Genomic DNA, 18,236 nt, shown 5'->3' on the forward strand with positions numbered 1-18,236 from the left:
TCAATTTCATCCATTTGGCTTCAAAATTTCCCCAATCCTGCTTTTTTTTTTCCTGGGAGTTTTCCATACCTCCAGGCCCCTAGTCCACTATTTACAGGTTCTATCAATATATCAAATTCCAAAGTGTACTGAGGCCAAATTAGGTTTAGAAATTCTGCCCTAGGACACAGTGTCTAGTATGCTAGTCCACAATAGAAAGCAGAGGTCTAGACAATTTGCAAATTACATATGATGGAGTCACAGAGAACCAAAGAATGCTATTGTAGGAAAAGACCATCTAGTCCATAGTTCTTGTTCTATATGTGAGGAAACAGGTTCAGAAAGTAAAGTGACTTGTGTTAAGTCACACAAGTAGTGGTAGAACCAGGATTTTTATGACACATGGTGATAGAGTTCCAGAGAATCTCAGAATCATTAGTTTCCCAAAAAGTTGCAAGTTGTTTGTTGTTTATTTTTTTCTCAGAGGGGATTAGGGACATCAGGAAAGTGATGTAATGACATATAAGTAAATTGGCTTTAACTGAAGCAATGCTAGGCTAAGTTATTAGCCTCATTTTCTCCTTGAAGCCATCTGGATCCAACAACGAGATTTAGATCAGGACTGGAGATGGTCCTGGAAAAAGTGGGAGACCTTGGTCTTTTTAAGCTTAGTTCTTCTCCAAGTCTCAGTTTGTCTGAGGCAATGACCATTCAGTGATTCGGGAAAGGTTAAAAAGTTTATTAGGAAATTTCCATTGTTTTTTGTGAAGTATGGGATTACCTATGTGGAATGATCTGAAAAGTATTACAAGGCTCTACCTACCCTCAGATATTTCTACCAAAAAGACCATTATCCTTCCTTAGCTATCAATTGTCAAAGTGCTTTAAAGTTTACAAAGCATTGTCCACAGATTAACTCATCTTGATCATCACAATAACTCTGTGAGACAAATACTATTCTTATCCTAATTTTATGCGGAATCAACCTAAGAAAGGTTGAGTGATTTGTCCACAGTCACCGAGCTAAAAAAGTGTCTGAGAAGAATTTCAATTCAGGTCTTAACTTCAAGTCTAACCAAACTGACCCTTTTTTACCAGACCCAAAAATCATCCTCCTCAGAATTGTTCTTCTGAATTTGATAGCAAATTTGATTGGGGTTAGGGAGAAGGCAAAAGAAATTGTTCAGGGAGAAACAGAAGACTGAAAAAGGAGGGATTGTCTTCATTCCTTTCATAAAGTAGTTTGTTCAATCAGTCGCCAATAAATGGACCATTTTTTCTGCTAATTCTTTGCCACTACAAAAATTTTTTGTGTATGTAAATATGTATGTATGTAGGTAGGTAGGTATTTATATAACCTTTCTCTCTATCTTTTACTTCCATTCCTGGATCAAAAATCTTATAAAATTATTTCTCATTTTGTATGCATGTATGGTTTATCCTTTTACTATACAGGAAACCATGAGGAAAGCATCTGAGTCTTTTATCCACATGCAATAAATGCTAAATAAGATTATAAATCCAGAGCTTAGAGACTTCAGAGATCCCATTAGCCCTTTTTCTGCCCTAGATCTTCCCTGTTAGCAGGTTGATAAAACCTATAGACCTTTTCTCTGAATGATGTTTTTTTTTTTTTTTAATGCATAAAGTAAAATACAGTACCTATCAATGTCATTTTTGAAGTTCAAAGATCCCAAGTTGAGAATTTACAATTTACTCCAAACCTGTTCTTTTAAAGATGAGAAATCTTTTAAAGATTAAGCCTGGGGGGGTGGGAAGCAGCTAGATGGCACAGTATTCAGAGAATAGGCTCTAAAGTCAGGAGAACCTGAGTTCAAATGTGACCTCAGATACTTAACTAGCTGTGTGACCCCAAACAAGTCACTTAATCTCAACTGCCTCACAAAAATAATAATAATAACAATGATTTTTTAAAAAATTAAGCCTAGAGTTGATGAAGTAGCTTGTGCCAAATTAAAGAATGAAAAAAGTTGCAAAGATCTCTAGGTTTGGCCTTTTATGTTCTTGTTTTTGCCTCTGATACCAAATAATAAACCTGGGATTCAAGCCTGGGTCCTGTCTCTAAATTCAGGCTTCTACCTGCTACCCCAGACAAATTTGATCAATTGTTGTTGCAATCTTTGTTCCTGGCTCAGAGAATCTTCTACTCCATGCTTACAAATTTTTTGGGGAAAAGGTACTAACAACAGAACTGATGAGGTATAACCAAATGATGAGGTCTATACCTAAATAAAATTATGATTAATTGAGGTTTAGTGGCAGGTTTGGGGTACAAGGAGTCAAATGGAGCTCCCCTGAAACTCCCCTGGATTTGGCGCAAGGATACAAAGTTAAATGAATTCTGGTGGCAGCATGAGAGTCCCCTGTAAATGCATTTACAGGCCCAAAAACTTAGATTGATTAAAAAAAGGTTTATTGTAGGGTTTGGAAGTAAGGTTGAAGGTAGAAAGACGCCAGGGCCAAAGGCGGCCACTGGGCAGGCAGGAACCCTTACATGGCCAGAAGGATACCATGTGTTGGGGCTCCTGCAAAGAGAGAGCTCCAGCTTGGCTCTTTTATACCTAAAAGGGGCTTGTGGGTGGGTCCAAGTTCTTGGCGGGCTTTTCAGATAAGGAAGAAACTGTTTGTTGGGGGTTGGGGAAACCTGAGCAGATAGTGGAGGCTGAAAACCCAAGCCAGCTCAGATCAGGTGGGGGCTGGGCCCGGATATTCAAAAGGGTGCTTTTTGACCAGGATTTGTGAATCAAAGGTAAGCTATGGGGGTTGGGAAATCAGAAAGGAAATCTTAAAGGGCTATCTCCCCCATCAGAGCATTTCTGCAAGTGAGGTATTAAGAAAACAACTACCTCCTTAGCTCTATTGCCAGAGGTTACAGGAGAGGAGCTAGACCAAGGCTGGTGGGCCTAATAGATTTGTTTCATAAATCTATATATGTCTGCCTTTCTACAGACACTATTTGGTTCATTCTCAGCACTGAGAGCTCACAAACTCAGAGCTACCAGGGTTCTGCCATTTATCTTCAAGGAGCTAATAGAAATTGTCCTGGCAAGAAGAGCCGAGAGCCTTGATGTTTGTTTTTTTTTTTTTTTTCCCTCCACAGGCTTCTTGGAGGACAATTGGGGTAAAGCAAGCTGGAAGGTAGGTAGTTGGGGGAAAAAACAAAACAGACTTCCCTCCCTTCAGGCCAAACAGCCTGAACCTGAGAAAACTTCAAATAAATAAAATCAAAATCTTTCAGTGCTGACTCACTGTAAATCATTAGGGACCCTGGGAGAAACCTGGAGCCAGGTCTCTAAAGGGCTTTCAGGTTCTCAGAGGTGCTGAATAAACAAGGTTTACTTTATTGAATCTCTGCAGAGCTAATCAGTGATGGTCCCATAGAGAGCATATTGACACACCTGTCTGCGTGGAGATAGATAACTGATACTTTGGAGAATTTTGTTTTGTTTTCTCCAAATGGAATGTTTCACTTAGAACACAGTGAATCTTAAGCCTAGATCTGGATGCGTCCCAAGGAATTTGGAAGATCAGAAATGACCTGAAGGTACCACATGATGGCCAAGAACAGCCAATGGCACTTTTAACACTGTAGAATGAGGAAATTAGGCTGATGATGTCTAAAATCCCTTCTAGCTCTGAAATTCTACGATTTTGCCCAATATTCCACATTCAATGACAGGACAAGTTTGCTATGGAAGAAAAGGTCTTTGAATAGGAATTGCAAGACCCAAGTTCTAATCCCATTACTCCCTAGATCTGTGCCTTCAAGTACCCTCCTCTGCACCTAATTTTCTCAGCTATAAAATGAGAAAGTTGGTATACATGTTCTCTGTGGTTCCTTCAAATCCTAAATTTTACTGGTCTGGGACTTTGCAAATGTCAGCATTCCACAAGCAAAGCCCTGTCCTAAATATTCAATTGGGTCTGAGGTCCCAGTCATAAAGAAATATGGAAAATGACTTCAGACCCTAATCTTCCCCATGACTCAGTTAAGTGGTGTGTCATTTATTAGTTAATGTTTCTGATCTCACATTGTTAATGTGGCTGAGGAAAAAAATTTAATATCAGAAATTGAGCCATAAAAATAATGTGGTTTGGACTGCTTAGAAACATAAGACTAGGCTTGATGAACTCTGGAAGTCTTTTTGTCTCTAATCAAGGGGCTATTCCTTTGAACTAATACTTTTTCTCTGAAACAGAAAAAAGAAGAGAAACTCAACAAATATGTGATAAACTTGGGCATCTGTAGAGAGTTGGAATCACTTTGGAAAGAATGCCAAAGAATTATATGTGGATGGTTCAGGTTATTTATGAGTTTTGGTGTTGAAGTTCAGAGCATGGTTTTATGACTGTGTGAGCCCCAGAGGTAGGATGATGGCTTTGTTTAAAATATATTTTTGCAGTACTTCACCTTAGCAATCATAAGAAATCATAAGCCACTGAAATAGAAGGAAAAACAAAGGCAGCTTCCTCTCAGACACAAACTGTAATTACATGGAGATAGTTCACCTCATTTTTTCTACAGAACCAAAAGCTCAAGGACAAAGATCTGTTTTCATCTTTGTATTCTTCTCTGTTAATGACATAGGACTTTGCTTGTTGTCAGGGGCTTAATAAATGTTTATTGATCATTCCTTTCAGTCTCATTTTGGGTGAAAATCAAAAGATGAAAGGAACATAATTGGAAAGAAAAAAGCCCCTGAGGGGCCATCAATATTTTGGCTATGTGTAGAATAACAAGGTAATGATTTTTAAATAATCCGTGGAGGTTCAAAAAGAGAAAAATTGTTTAGAATGTTATAAAGGTAGATATTAACTATTTTAATGAAATGTTAGGAAAGGGAACACATCTTTTTTTTTAAAAAAAGGAGATATTAAATTGCAGAATAATAGTTCTCCAAGGAAAGTGAAGAGAAAAAAGTCAACTTAACCTCAGAAGACCTCAGTTTCCTCATTTATAAAAATTGAGAAGTAGACAAAATGATTCTTTTGATCTCTTCCTACTCTAACATATTCTAATAATTAAATACCTGCTGTGTGAAAGGAGTTAGGCAAGGTATTCTTTTATGCTATGCCTAAGTCATAGGATCATAGATTTGGAACATAAGAGACTTCAGAAGTCACCTAGTTCATCCCCCTCATTTTACAGACGGGAAACTGAAGTAAAAGGGTTAAGTGATTTGCCCAGTGTCTCAGTATTGGAACCCAGATACATTAACTTCAAAATTATTTTTCTTTATACTATACCATGTTGATTTCATTGTTCGTGTTTCTAGCATAGAAATGAATCTGTGTCTTTGGTTAAGGATAATAAACAAAATACCCTCTTAACTTCTTGGTAGTATCATGCTTGGGATTCCAATGCCCAAATGCTAAGAGAAAGCAGGATAAGATCTCGGTCTGATTACAATTGTATTATAGAGATATTTGTGGGTTTTTTGGAGCCTGTACTGGTGGATTACAATCTCTGGCACATAATATAAAGCTGGAAAAATTTAAGAATGGGATCAATAATGGCTTACATGTCTATCACCTACAGATCAGACTAATAAAATTCAGAGAGGCTAGTCAAGCACTAGATTGGTCATAAAGTAATGAAATGAGTGACTCCTGTAATTTTCAATGACCATGTACCAAGTTGTAGAAGGTTGCATGAAATATCCTTGGAAAAAAATATATGCAAGGATATACCCATATTGATGTTCAAAATGCTAAAGTAAAAGGAACAATACAATAATTATTATGTTCTTCAGATAATTAGTGAACCTATTTACCAAGGCATGAATATAATGTATCAGTGGAAAGGAAGAGCTCTGACCCTACTGTCAGAAGACAAGAGTTTGTGCCTCTGCAATGGTATTGAGCAATATCCCCGAGTAATACAGGGCAAGATACTTAACTTCCCTGAGCCTTGGTTTCTCCATATGTAAAATGATAGATAATGCTTGTATTGCTTACTCATAAAATTGTTATAAAGAAAATAATAAACATTAAAGCTATAATTAAGTTATTATAACTTCTGCTAAATAAACATCATCTCCTCTGAAGAAATATCAAATTAGTAAAGCATTTTCTTCCTTACTTTTTCTACCCATTGCTTTTTTTTTTTTTTTTTTGTAATTCCTGTATCATTGTCACATTCTCTTTTTAAGACAGGTGTCATTTTGTAAATTAAATGACTGTTAACTATAAATATCACTCTAACACCTTTTAGGTAAAAGTGAGAAAGACTGCAGAATAAAGCAAAGAGAGCTGACCCCAGAGCAAAGACTTATGTCTCAGTTCTACCTCTGACCTATACTGATTGTGTGACCCTGGACAAGTCACTTAAATTCTCAGTGCTCCAGGCAACTTTATAAGACCACATATTATAGAGATAGTGGTCTGCATTAATAGAGGGAGTTCCTTATATTAGTAAAGTCACTAATCCTTTCCTTATTTATTTCTACCTGACTTACTTTGAATCTCAGAAAATTCTTAATTTTTACAAGAAGTTTTGCTGAACCTTTTTCCCTCCTACAAACCCCTACCCACCCTAAATGGTAATGCTTTCTACTTGGAATTATCTTCAATTTGTCCTATATATATATTTTGGTATTACAGACTTATATATGATTTCCCTTCTCCCTCCTAGACTGTGAAGGGACTATTTTTAATGACTTTTTTGGTATAACCAGTGTTTACCCAGTAACTGGTATATAGTAGGTGCTTAATAAATGCTAACTGACCAATTTCAATAATTTTTAATTCACCAAATGAGTTGTTTATATAACACAACTTTTTTCTGGACCTGTCATTTCATTTGTGGAGGGAACTCCTACACTACACTAGGGAACTCCTAGTGATGAAAATATAGATCAACAATGATGATTTATAGTTTATTGTTTTAGAGTTTTATTTTCATCCTATCCTATGCTGCTTCTTATAATTCAAATATATCTTCCAAATCATAAATTATTAAAGATTTTTGTTTGGGGCATGTCTGTATGTATCTGTGTGTGTGTGTGTGTGTGTGTGTGTGTGTGTGTGTGTGTGTGTGTGTGTGTGTATACTAGAATAGAAAGAGTTGGCTATCATCAAATAAGCTCTCAAAAATAGGCAAATAAGAATATTAGCATAAGAAAATCAGTATGATTTCAGTTCAGAAGTCCTAAGAAATTCTATTAGCACTTTTGTAGTCTTGGCCCTAAATATCTTCCTAATCCTACGAAATTTTGCCATTCTACATGCATTCCTGTGGGGGTTAACTAATTCACTTTTTCTATAACTTTCTTTTAAAATGCAAATATCTCTGGAACAAGTGACATAATAAGTTTCTAAAATTTTGGTTTAACTTATTTTATTGTCTCCTTTCTCCCTGGAAGTGGAAAAAGAGGTTATAGCAAGGACAAGGCACAAGAGAAGAAAGGACAGAAAGAAAGAGCCTACAGAAAGATGAATGAAAAGGTGCTAAAAATACATTTTGCCAAAGTAGAAACTGAATCTACATAATGGTCACTCATAAAGAAATTAAATAAATTACTCCAGAGTCAATCTTATTTTAACTCAAGATTATCAAAATTAATCCATTAAAACATTCATGATCTATTAATTCTAGGTCACCTCAATGGCACTAATGAAAAAAACTAGTTGATGAATGTAACATTCAATTTCTTTGTGAATAACTTTCCAAACAATCAACTTTAGAATTTTACTCTTGTGCATGTGGTGCTATAATTATATAAGCATTTGAGGTCTATAAATGGGAGAGAATTTAAAATAGGCTGAGTAGCAGGACCACCTTCCTAAAAACTATTCCATTGGATTTGGAATGATTTCTTTTTTCCCTCACCACTTAAAGATTTTGAAATCTGGTTGACTTGAATCTCAGCAAGTAATTCTATGCTAGTAACAAGAGCGAGATCAGACAACTTCCCAACGCTTGTCTTTTTCCATAAGCCCATTTCAGCTTATTTAACTAAAAAAGTAGCCATAATATCCCCATTGTCACTGCCATCAAAGTATTTTTTGGTTTTTATTTTTAATTTTCCCATCCCAGATCAAAAATAGATGTGAGAAGCCCAGAGGCAAAGGAATCAGACTTGGTTAGTCAGAACGCCTCAATTTTCCTTTATTTTGAGTTTCATATTCTTTAAATTTGAAGACTAATGTACAAGCGGCTCCTCTCCTACAAGGAAGCCAGCCTCTGCCAAACCAAATAGTTCATACAAAAGTAAAAGGAGCCAGTCCCCTGGACTCACCTCTAGGACCTACCTCAGGTTGGCAAGCAGAGGTTTTCTCCCTCCCTGACTCCTTCCTGCTCCCTTCTCTGGTTGTTTGCCCTTCCTTTACTGTAATGTCAAGTCTCTTCTTGACAGGGTCTTAAGGAGGCCAGCTGGATCTCTTCTGAAGCCCTAGGGTTTCTCCACCCTGCCACAGAGTCATCAAAAAATGGAGAACTAATGAAAGTTCTGGAATCAATGGTTTCCTCTTCTCAAAAAAAAAAAAAAAAAAAAAAAAGACTGTACTGAAGGGTACATTATTTAAGCCCTTTTAAGAAATGTCAGTGAACATTTTATGACACTTCTACATACTGAAGAATTGTTTCCACTGATTTATCAACTCCTAAGTCATTTGTTATTGGGGGTTAACCCAAAGGGAGGATACCAAGAAGCTTTACCGAAACAAAAACTTTCCCTTTAAAGTAAATCTTATTTTAGTAAAATCACTCTTGATAAAGTTGTAAATTGGTTCAGGTTTTTAAAAAATTGAAAGTATTCAAAGAGAGTCACTAAACTCTTATACTCTCTGATTCTGTGATTGTACTATCTCAAGGGGGTCAGAAACAAAAGTTACAGCAACAACAATAGCTAAAGCTTTTATAGTATTTACTATATTCAAGGCACATATTAAATGTTTTATAATTATCTCATTTGAACCTCACAACAATCCTGAGAGATAGATGCTATTATCATTCATGTTTTAAAGATAAGAAAGTCTAGGAACACATAGCCAGTAAGTATGTGAATCCAGATTTGAACTTAGATTTTCCTAACTTTGGATCTGACAATCCAGTGAGCCACCTAGCTGCCATGAAATTTTTTAAAGCTACCAAAATATTCATAGCAACATTTTTGTGGTAACAAAATAAAACAAAACATGAAACAAAGCAGATTCCATCAAATGGAAAGTGGATAGAGAAATCATGTTTTATCATATAATGAACATCATTAAACTCAATTATGAGCAATCAGAGAAACAGGAATATATTTATGAAATGCTACAGAAAAAAGAAAGTACAACCAAGAAAACAATAGACATGACTACAATAATTACATGAAAATAATCCTCAAAACAGCTGATGAGGAAAAATGATGAAAAATACTATCCTCTTCTTAGAAGCAATGTAAAAGACTGCAGGTTTAGTATGTTCCTTGTGTTGTCAGAGTTTCTCTCAATCACTTCTCCTCTATTTTATTCAGCAAAGGATGGGTCTATTGTTTGGGTTTTATTTGGCTGAGACATACAACAACAATTATAATGATAATAATAAAAATTTTTAAATAATAAATGCATGTCAGCATTGAAAAGGAATTCACCTCCAACACTTACTAGCCTCAGACATTGTGACTCTGGGCAAGTCATTTAACCCAAAATGCCTCTGAAAAAGAAAAAGAAAAGGAACTTAAAGATTATGTAATTATACCTATATCCAAACAGAATTCTTCTCTTCATGATCTCCAAATTATCATACAGATTTATTTTAAAGACCTTCACTAAATCATGATTTCAGAGGTTTGTCCACTAAATTTATTTTAAAGCTTCTTCCACATTGGTACAACTATCATTCCCCCTTAATATGTAATATTTTAAGTCCCTTCTAGTTCTAAGTCCTATAATCTCCCTTTATAAATTATTATTCTCTTGTGTGTTTTAATATCTGAGTATGGCTCCAATACCTATAAAATTAGTAAAGCTCCTGATCTGAAAACTTTTATTTATTCATCTTCTATATCTAGGAACACCAGGACAACAATCAAGGTAGGAATGATCTCCCCCTCTCAATTATCTAGCATGTATTAAAGAAAGTTGATATCAATATGCTCCTCTCTCTTACCAGTCAGCTTGAACCATTCTCAAGTAGTACACAAAAGGACAAACAGTTATGTCTCCTCCCAAACACTACTGTCATAAAAAAACAAAGAAAGAGACTAATGCAGTATATTAGATGAAGACTAGAAAAGATAACACAGAAAAGCAGAAAGATCTCTCTGCTTTTTTGAGTTCAAGGACTTGGCCTTAAACCCAGAATCTGAACTTTGGGATGTCACTTAATCTCTCTGAGGACTCAATTTTCTCATCTGTTAAAATAAGGAGATGTGACTAGGCAATCAATTCTAAATCTTATCCTGAAGTAACTTTTTAAAATCTAGAATCATCTTTTGGGTTGCCTTGAAACAGAGTTCAAAAGGAAGGTAAAAAAGAAATACAGACAAATAGAATAGGTTTAACAACTAATGTTGACTTATACATTTAAAAAGAAAAGCAAGCTAAACATCATAGAGATTTGCAATTTAGTGCACCATTAGCAATGTATTAGTAAATGCATAACAACTGGTTCTCTGGAGGAGAAATGTATACATGAAACACTTTTAAATTTAATCTACACTATTACCATTTTCTCCATCACTTTGAGTCCAGACAATAAATCAAGCTCTGATTCGTAGTATTTGTTGATTTCCAAGTTATAAGTGCTCACACTGGAAACTTAACCATCTCTTAAGAGATGATTCAATCTGGCTCCAAAATATTTCTGTTATAATCATCTTTTTCTATTCATGTTTGTGTGTGTGTGTGTGTACACACACACACACACACACACACACACATATATATATATATAGGCATATACATATATATAAAATGGGCAATTATATATATATATATATATATATAAACAAAAACCAAATAAAATGGGCAATTATTTATATATATATATATATATATATATATATATATATAGCACTGAACCTGAAGTCAGAAGACTCATCTTCTTAAATTCAAATCTGAGCTCAAACATTTACTAGCTATGTGAATCTGGACAAATCACTTAATCCTTTTTACCTCTGTTTCCTCATCTGTGAAATGATCAGGAAAAGAAAATGGCAAACCACTCCAGTATATATATATATACACACACATATATATGTATATATATATATATATATATATATATATACATATATATGTATATATATATACATATATATATATATATATATATATATAATTGCCCATTTTATTTGGTTTTTGTTACAGAAGAATTAGGTAGCTTGGTAGATAAAGTGCTAGACTTAGAAAGAATTCAGTTTAAATTTTATATCCAATTCTAACTGGCTAAGACTGGAGAAATCTCTAAATGTCTCTCATTCTTAGTTTCCTCATATCTATTGGGGATAATAACAATGTTTAATTCACATGATTGTTATGAATATCAAATGAGAGAGTATCTATAAAGTTCTTTACAAACCCTGAAATGCTGTAAAATACTAGTTATTATTTTATTTGCAAAATATTTTTTAAAAGAAAAAAAAGGCAAATCAGACTCTGGTAAGCCTATGAGTCTATGGAGTTTGGAGAAGACTGTTCACATTGTGGGTCTTCCCTTGAAAGTTCCTATGTGGGAGTATACTGTGTCCCTTTAGATAGCAGCCTTTGGGAATTTAGCCCAGGAACTTATGATGTCATTTCCACTCCCTTTCCCTTTATACATAACACAGCTGGAGTGATATGGTGATATTTGCTACCATCCCAGGAGCAGGGTTCAGTTTTCTAGTATTAGTCAGAGTCTGTGATAATAAAGCATTCTTGAGACAACTGAGTGGGTTCATCTCTCATGGCCTTTTCTTTTTAAGATTTCACATGATCAACATTTCGAAGTTGTTATTATACAGTCATTTCAGTCATATCTGACTCTTTATGACCCCAGTTGGGGTTTTTTTTGCAAAGATTTAAAGTGGTTTGATATTTCATTCTCTTACTCATTTTACAGATGGGGAAACTGAGGCAAATAACTTGCTCAAGATCACACAAGTATCTGAGCTCAGATTCGAACTCAGAAAGATGAGTGTACCTGATTCCAAGTCCAGTGCTCTACTCACTGCACCACCTAGCTGTTCACTCTTTTTAAGAATTTAAACTAAAAACGGGAGGATTATTAGAGCCTTGGTTTCTGATCCTTCTCCCATAGTTGAAGGGTCTTGGCATGGACTTTAGTACCATTATATGAGTCATATGGTATCCCAGTTCAGGTATTGTCATAAGAGGATCAATTTAAACCATAACTATCACTCTACTATCATCTGAGTCTGCTCTTATATACCTATCTTACAGAAGAAGCTAGAACTTACTGATCAGTGTGAATTAGCTTTGAAGACATAGCACATCTTTGCTATTGATCTATGTAAATAGTTTTATTCAGAGCCATCATTAGGACTTAAGGTATTCAGCCAGAGTTTTCTCCAGGGTGCTACAATTTAGGGGCAGCTGAGTGGTGCAGTGCATAAAGCACTGAACCTGAAGTCAGAAGACTCATCTTCTTAAATTCAAATCTGAGCTCAAACATTTACTAGCTGTGTGAATCTGGACAAATCACTTAATCCTTTTTAGCTCTGTTTCCTCATCTGTGAAATGATCAGGAAAAGGAAATGACAAACCACTCCAGTATCTTTACCATTAGAACCCCAAAATGGGGTCACAAAGAGTAGGAATTGATTGAACACAATGACACACTTTTACTTCTCCAGCAGCACAGAAATAACTGAGATTAGCATCCAATTATCAAGAATAATGACCTTAAATAGGAAGTAATTTCCTTAGGCTGGATTCTGTCTTGGATTTCTCTGCTCGGATTTCTCCCTGGTCACCGTTCCAAACTCCCTGTACTTCTGGTAGCCTGTCTATCAACAACTTCACAATGTCCCCAGGCTCCACCATGTAGAGATTAGGATGAGTTGCCCTTGATTGGGGGATCCCTTTGATACAAGAAATAGTCCCCCTATAGAGTTACTATAAAATGCCCCTAACCAAGGTAGAATGCAGAGTCAAAATGCTAAGCCTTCAACAATGAGTCTATCACTAATTGCTTCTATTAATGAATTTTTCAAACTAAAAGTGGTCCCAAAAGGCAGCAAATTTCAATCAAGAGATAGAACAATGGGTCTGGATCAGAAAGGCCTGAATTCAAATCTAGTCTCAGATACTCACTAGCTGTGTGATTTTAGGCAAGGCAATTAAATTCTGTTTTCCTTAATTCACTAGAGAAAGAATTGGCAAATGACTCCAGTGTCTTTGCCAAGAAAATCCCATAGAGGGACACAAAGATTCAGACATGATTGAGCAGATGAATACTACACCAGCATAAATGACCCTAGCTTGAGGAACAGAGAGTCAGTGGAGATTTTTAAGGAAGTGTTGAATAATAGGTAGGGACACATGGACAAAAGTTATGTTTTGATGGAGCAGTATGGTGAAGATGTTGGACTGAGAGTTAAGAGATTTTTGCTCTTGATGCAAAATTAAAACATGTGTACCTTTGAATAAATCATCTAACCTTTATGAGCCTGTTTCTTCCTCTTAAAGAGAAGGTAGGAAATCTTTTAAATCCTTCTAATTCTAAAATTCTGATTATCTGAAGACCAAAGATAGATACAACCTAAAATTAAAAATCATTTATAATAATACAATAAATATAGTTTGTATAATTCGCAATAATAATACAATAAATAAAATTGAAAGGTGCCGTTGCAGCTATAAGAATCTCTAGGCTTACTTGTGGACATTCTCATTTTATTGACTTTATGGAAGACATAAGGGAAGAGGGAGGGGAGGGAAGGAAAGGGAAGGGAAAGGAAATTATGGGAAAGAGATGGGTCATGAAGTCAGTGTGTTTATATGGTGTTGAAGAAAGCACCAGATTTGGAATCAGGCCACAGCTTAGTTCAAAGCCTCTTCTCTTTTTAACTCACTGTGTGATTCTTTTGGAATTTGTTTCCTAATTGGTAAAATTTGGCATATAATAACTGATGTATGAATTCTTAAATAATGTATATTAAATGTTTTGCAAACCATAAAGTATTATAAAAAAGCATCACTGAGTGAAAGAAATATAATAAAAGACGCAGGAAGAAGAGGAGATGAAAAAGGAGGAGGAGGAAGAAGAAAAGAAATTTATTCATTTATTCATCTTAGTTTTTTTCATTGAAAATGATTTTCATCAGACCTAAGGGCTATTTGTTTCCTCTGCTCTGCATTGTTCCCAGACACTGAAGTTCTTTGAAATAGCAAATATTTCTACAGATGATAATATTTGAAAAAAATTACAAATCTAAAAATCAGGGTGATTTATTGTTTTGTTTATTATCTAGATATAAGTGGTTGAGAAAATGTTCAGAATACAGATTAAACCAAAAGAAAAAAGAAAAGAAAAAATCCTAATGATCGTGTGACAATGAAGGCAATGCCATTCTGTTTTCATTTAGAACCTTCTTTGTAATCCTTACCTCATGAAATGCAGCTGTGTACAGATGGTATGTTAAATTTAGCCTGGGTGGGGGGAGTTTCCTGGAATGTCACAAATTGTGACATCATTGAACAAGGTAAAATAAATTAATGATGGTGTCTTCTTTCCAAAACCAACAACCTTGTGAGAAAAATTTGTTTTCATTTAATAGGAGATTTCATAAGTTGGTAGGTTAACTTGACCCAACTTTTCAAAGAAAATAACTAAATATAAATACACTTGTAGTTTCTGAAAATTTATTTTCTGAAAAGACATCTCCCTCTGCTCAATCTTTAATCTTTAACTTACATTCTTAAGTATTCAGTGTGTTTTCAATAAGTACACTATAGAAAAATCACCACAGGAATTGTAAATTTGGGCTAGAAGGGACCTTGGAAGTCATTGAGTACAATCCTTAATTTTACAGATGACAGCTGGGGACCAGAAAGATTAAAAGATTTACTCAATTACATAGAGGTTTTAAGTAGAAGAATTGCAATGTAGCCCCAAGCCTTTTCATTATCAACCCAGAGCTCTTTTTAAAAATATTTATTTTATTTTAAATTTATGAAATAAAACAAAAACTTCTGTAACATAGTCATATAAAAATGATGATTTCACATGAAACTGCAAATTTATCATATATAACTCTCTATTTCCTTTTGAATATGTTATCATATAATTTTCCCCTCCTTTTTTCCTTTCCTATCTTTTACCCCACCCTAGAGATGACTACCATTAGACACAAATATACATGTATTTACATATATATGTATAAATACATACATATACAAACATATATACACAACTATGTGTGTATATATACATATGCATGTGTATGTGTGTGTAATACCATTCTATGTATACTTCAGTTTATCAGTTTATTCTCAGGGTATAGGTGGTGTCTTCCTTCAAATGTTTTTTCTAGTTAAATTAGATATTTAATAGCAAAATTTCTTAGTTGCTCAAAGTTGTTCTTAAAACAATATTGCTGTTATTGTATACAATGTTCTCTTGGTTCTGTTCATTTTGCTCTTCATTATTTGGTGCAAGTCAATCCATGTTTTTTCCTAAAATTAATGACTCATAATTTCTTATAGCACAGGATATTCTTACAAATCTCACACTTTGTTCCTATCCAAGTTGTTCAGATTTGCTGGAGCATAAGGATTCATGCAGGAGACTAGTAAAAGAATAACTCTAGAAAAGTAGGTTAGCATGAGATCATGGAGTGCTTCAAATACCTGGCAAATAGTTTCAAAATTATTTAATATAGACATTTTTGAGCAGTGAAAAGAGTAAACTGGGGCTTTAGCAAAATTAATTTGATATCAGTGTACAAGCTGGATTGATCCCCTGGTCAGAACTAGGAATAAGGAGAACCAGGAAAAAGCTCCTAAGGATCACAATTATCCAGAAGTTGGTTGATAAAATCCTTAATTTAATTAGTTGAAAAAAATGGAAAAAACAGAACAAAAGAAGTGCAACTAATTTTAAAATATGACTATAACACTTGTCAGCTTGTTAATTGTAATCACCAGAAAAATTTCATATCATGCAGCCCTCTGTAATTACATCATGTTATGAGCATTCCATCACATTTTAAGAAGCCCAATTAGGACATTATGCAGTAGATAGAATGGTCTGTGGTACAGTTCCCTCATTTTTAATGATGTAGTTGGACTGATTTCTAAGCTCCTTTCCAGCCCTAAATCTAGAGTTCTGTGAGTTTTCGTTCTACTTCTAGTTTTGGAGAAGCCACTTATTCTCTTTAAGCCTCAGTTTTCTCATATTTAACATGATGACATTGATTCCCTAAGGTCATTTCCTTCTCACATTTTCCTTCTCACTCATTCTTTGATGGGTGATCTGAGATGGCCATTCTCCTCCAATGAGCAAAGAGTACAAGATGTCATAAGGAAGCGAGGGAACAACTTTATGTCAATAGTTCAGATTTTATGTTTTTTTTGTCAAGCCTATTGTGCCTAGAGGCGAAGGATCCATAGGCTGGAGAAGAATAGATTTCACCTCTCCAGGTGATATCTCAGTAGTCCCAGTGCATACAACTCTATTCTCCCCAATTGTAATCCCTTTTTCCCATCTGATTGCTTCATGGCTGATTGGTCATGTCTGAATATTGAAAGACTCTCTGGGTGTAGCATTGGCTGCCATCATGCTCCAAGTGTTTTTTGCCTTGGGCCCTGGGGCTAGGCCCCACATTCCATTTCCCTGAATCAATCTACCTTCTGATGCCAATGGAAGCCTCTATTGCATTTTGGACATGGGGTTTGGGGTCTATTCTCTCACTCTGTCTTCTCACTCTATCTCGTTGCCAATGTTGAGCTTTCAAATGCCCTACTTTATCACACTGAAAACACTGATGAGTCTCTCTGGAAGCCCTTGCCAAAAGGGACCCTGTCTTCCCATGTTTGGATCTTAGGAAGTCTGCATCATAGCCTGGCTATAAAAGGTATTTGTGCCCACTGTGGCACAGCATCTTATGATCTCCTCTAAAGGACCATCCTTGTATAGTCCTAGTATAAAATTCTTCTACAAACCTCATTAGCATTTTCTTTAGCAAGTTTCCTTATCATAATTTCTGTTGCTGTATTTTCACCAATCATTCATATGACAGCTATCTGCAGATATCCCATGAAATCAGCAAAGGATTCATTTGGACCTTGTGCTATTTTCATGAAGGCCTTTCCTCTGTCTTGTTTACCTAGGAGAAAGCACTATACTTTGATAACAGCAGCAATATTGCTCATATGCTGCTATGGGGTAATTAATCTGTATTGAAGTGTCTGCCTAAGAGCCTATACCTGCTAATTGGTGCCACATGATTGGTGCATTAATACCAGTTTGCCTATTTCATTGGGCTTGTATCCTATAGAGTTCACTATACTCAAAAAGCCACAAGTTTTGTCCAGGTTCTAAACATGTTCTTGCTATAGATTTGCACTAGGGTTTAAAATTTCATAAGTCAAATTCTCTAATAACATCTTAACATAAGATGATGTAGACCCATAAAGAGTTCAAGCCTTTTTTCAGATTTTTTATAATTTCTAGATTAAAAGGAGTGTATCTTCTTTTTTCTTGACCTGAAGAGTTAAGCTGTTCAATCACAAGATAAGTTTGTATTCTCAAATCAGCCCTTCCTCTTTGGCTTTAAGTAGTGCCTTTTTCAGTCAAGTCATAGGGGTGAGATGCTGGTGATATCACTGCCCTTCCCACTCCTCCTCCTCCCTCCACCCAGGAAGGTGAAGTTGATGGGGGAGAGTCAAGGGCCTGCTCTGGTAGAGGTGGAGGTAAAGTTGAACTGTGAGATTGAGAATCACCACACCCTTTATTTTCACTCAACTCTCCATGCCTTTTGGTGATTTTTTTCAGTACCCTCCCTCTTCTCTTCCTCTTTCTCCTCACACTTCCTAGTCTGGCTGTTCTCCTTAAAACTTTTCCTTTTTTTTTTTTTAAGAACTTGCGGGATTCTTTAAGGGCAATTGTATTATGTGTATATATATATATATATATATGTATATATATATATATATATATATAGAGAGAGAGAGAGAGAGAGAGAGAGAGAGAGAGAGAGAGAATGTTTCCTTAGAAATTGAATCATTGTTATATTCACTTAGTTGCTCTCCTACTAGTTTCCAATTATCTGCCTCTATTTCATCTTCCTTGGAGAATCAAG

The sequence above is a fragment of the Sminthopsis crassicaudata genome, chromosome 3, assembly GCF_048593235.1.
Source record: "Sminthopsis crassicaudata isolate SCR6 chromosome 3, ASM4859323v1, whole genome shotgun sequence".
NCBI classification, from domain to species: Eukaryota; Metazoa; Chordata; class Mammalia; order Dasyuromorphia; family Dasyuridae; genus Sminthopsis; species Sminthopsis crassicaudata.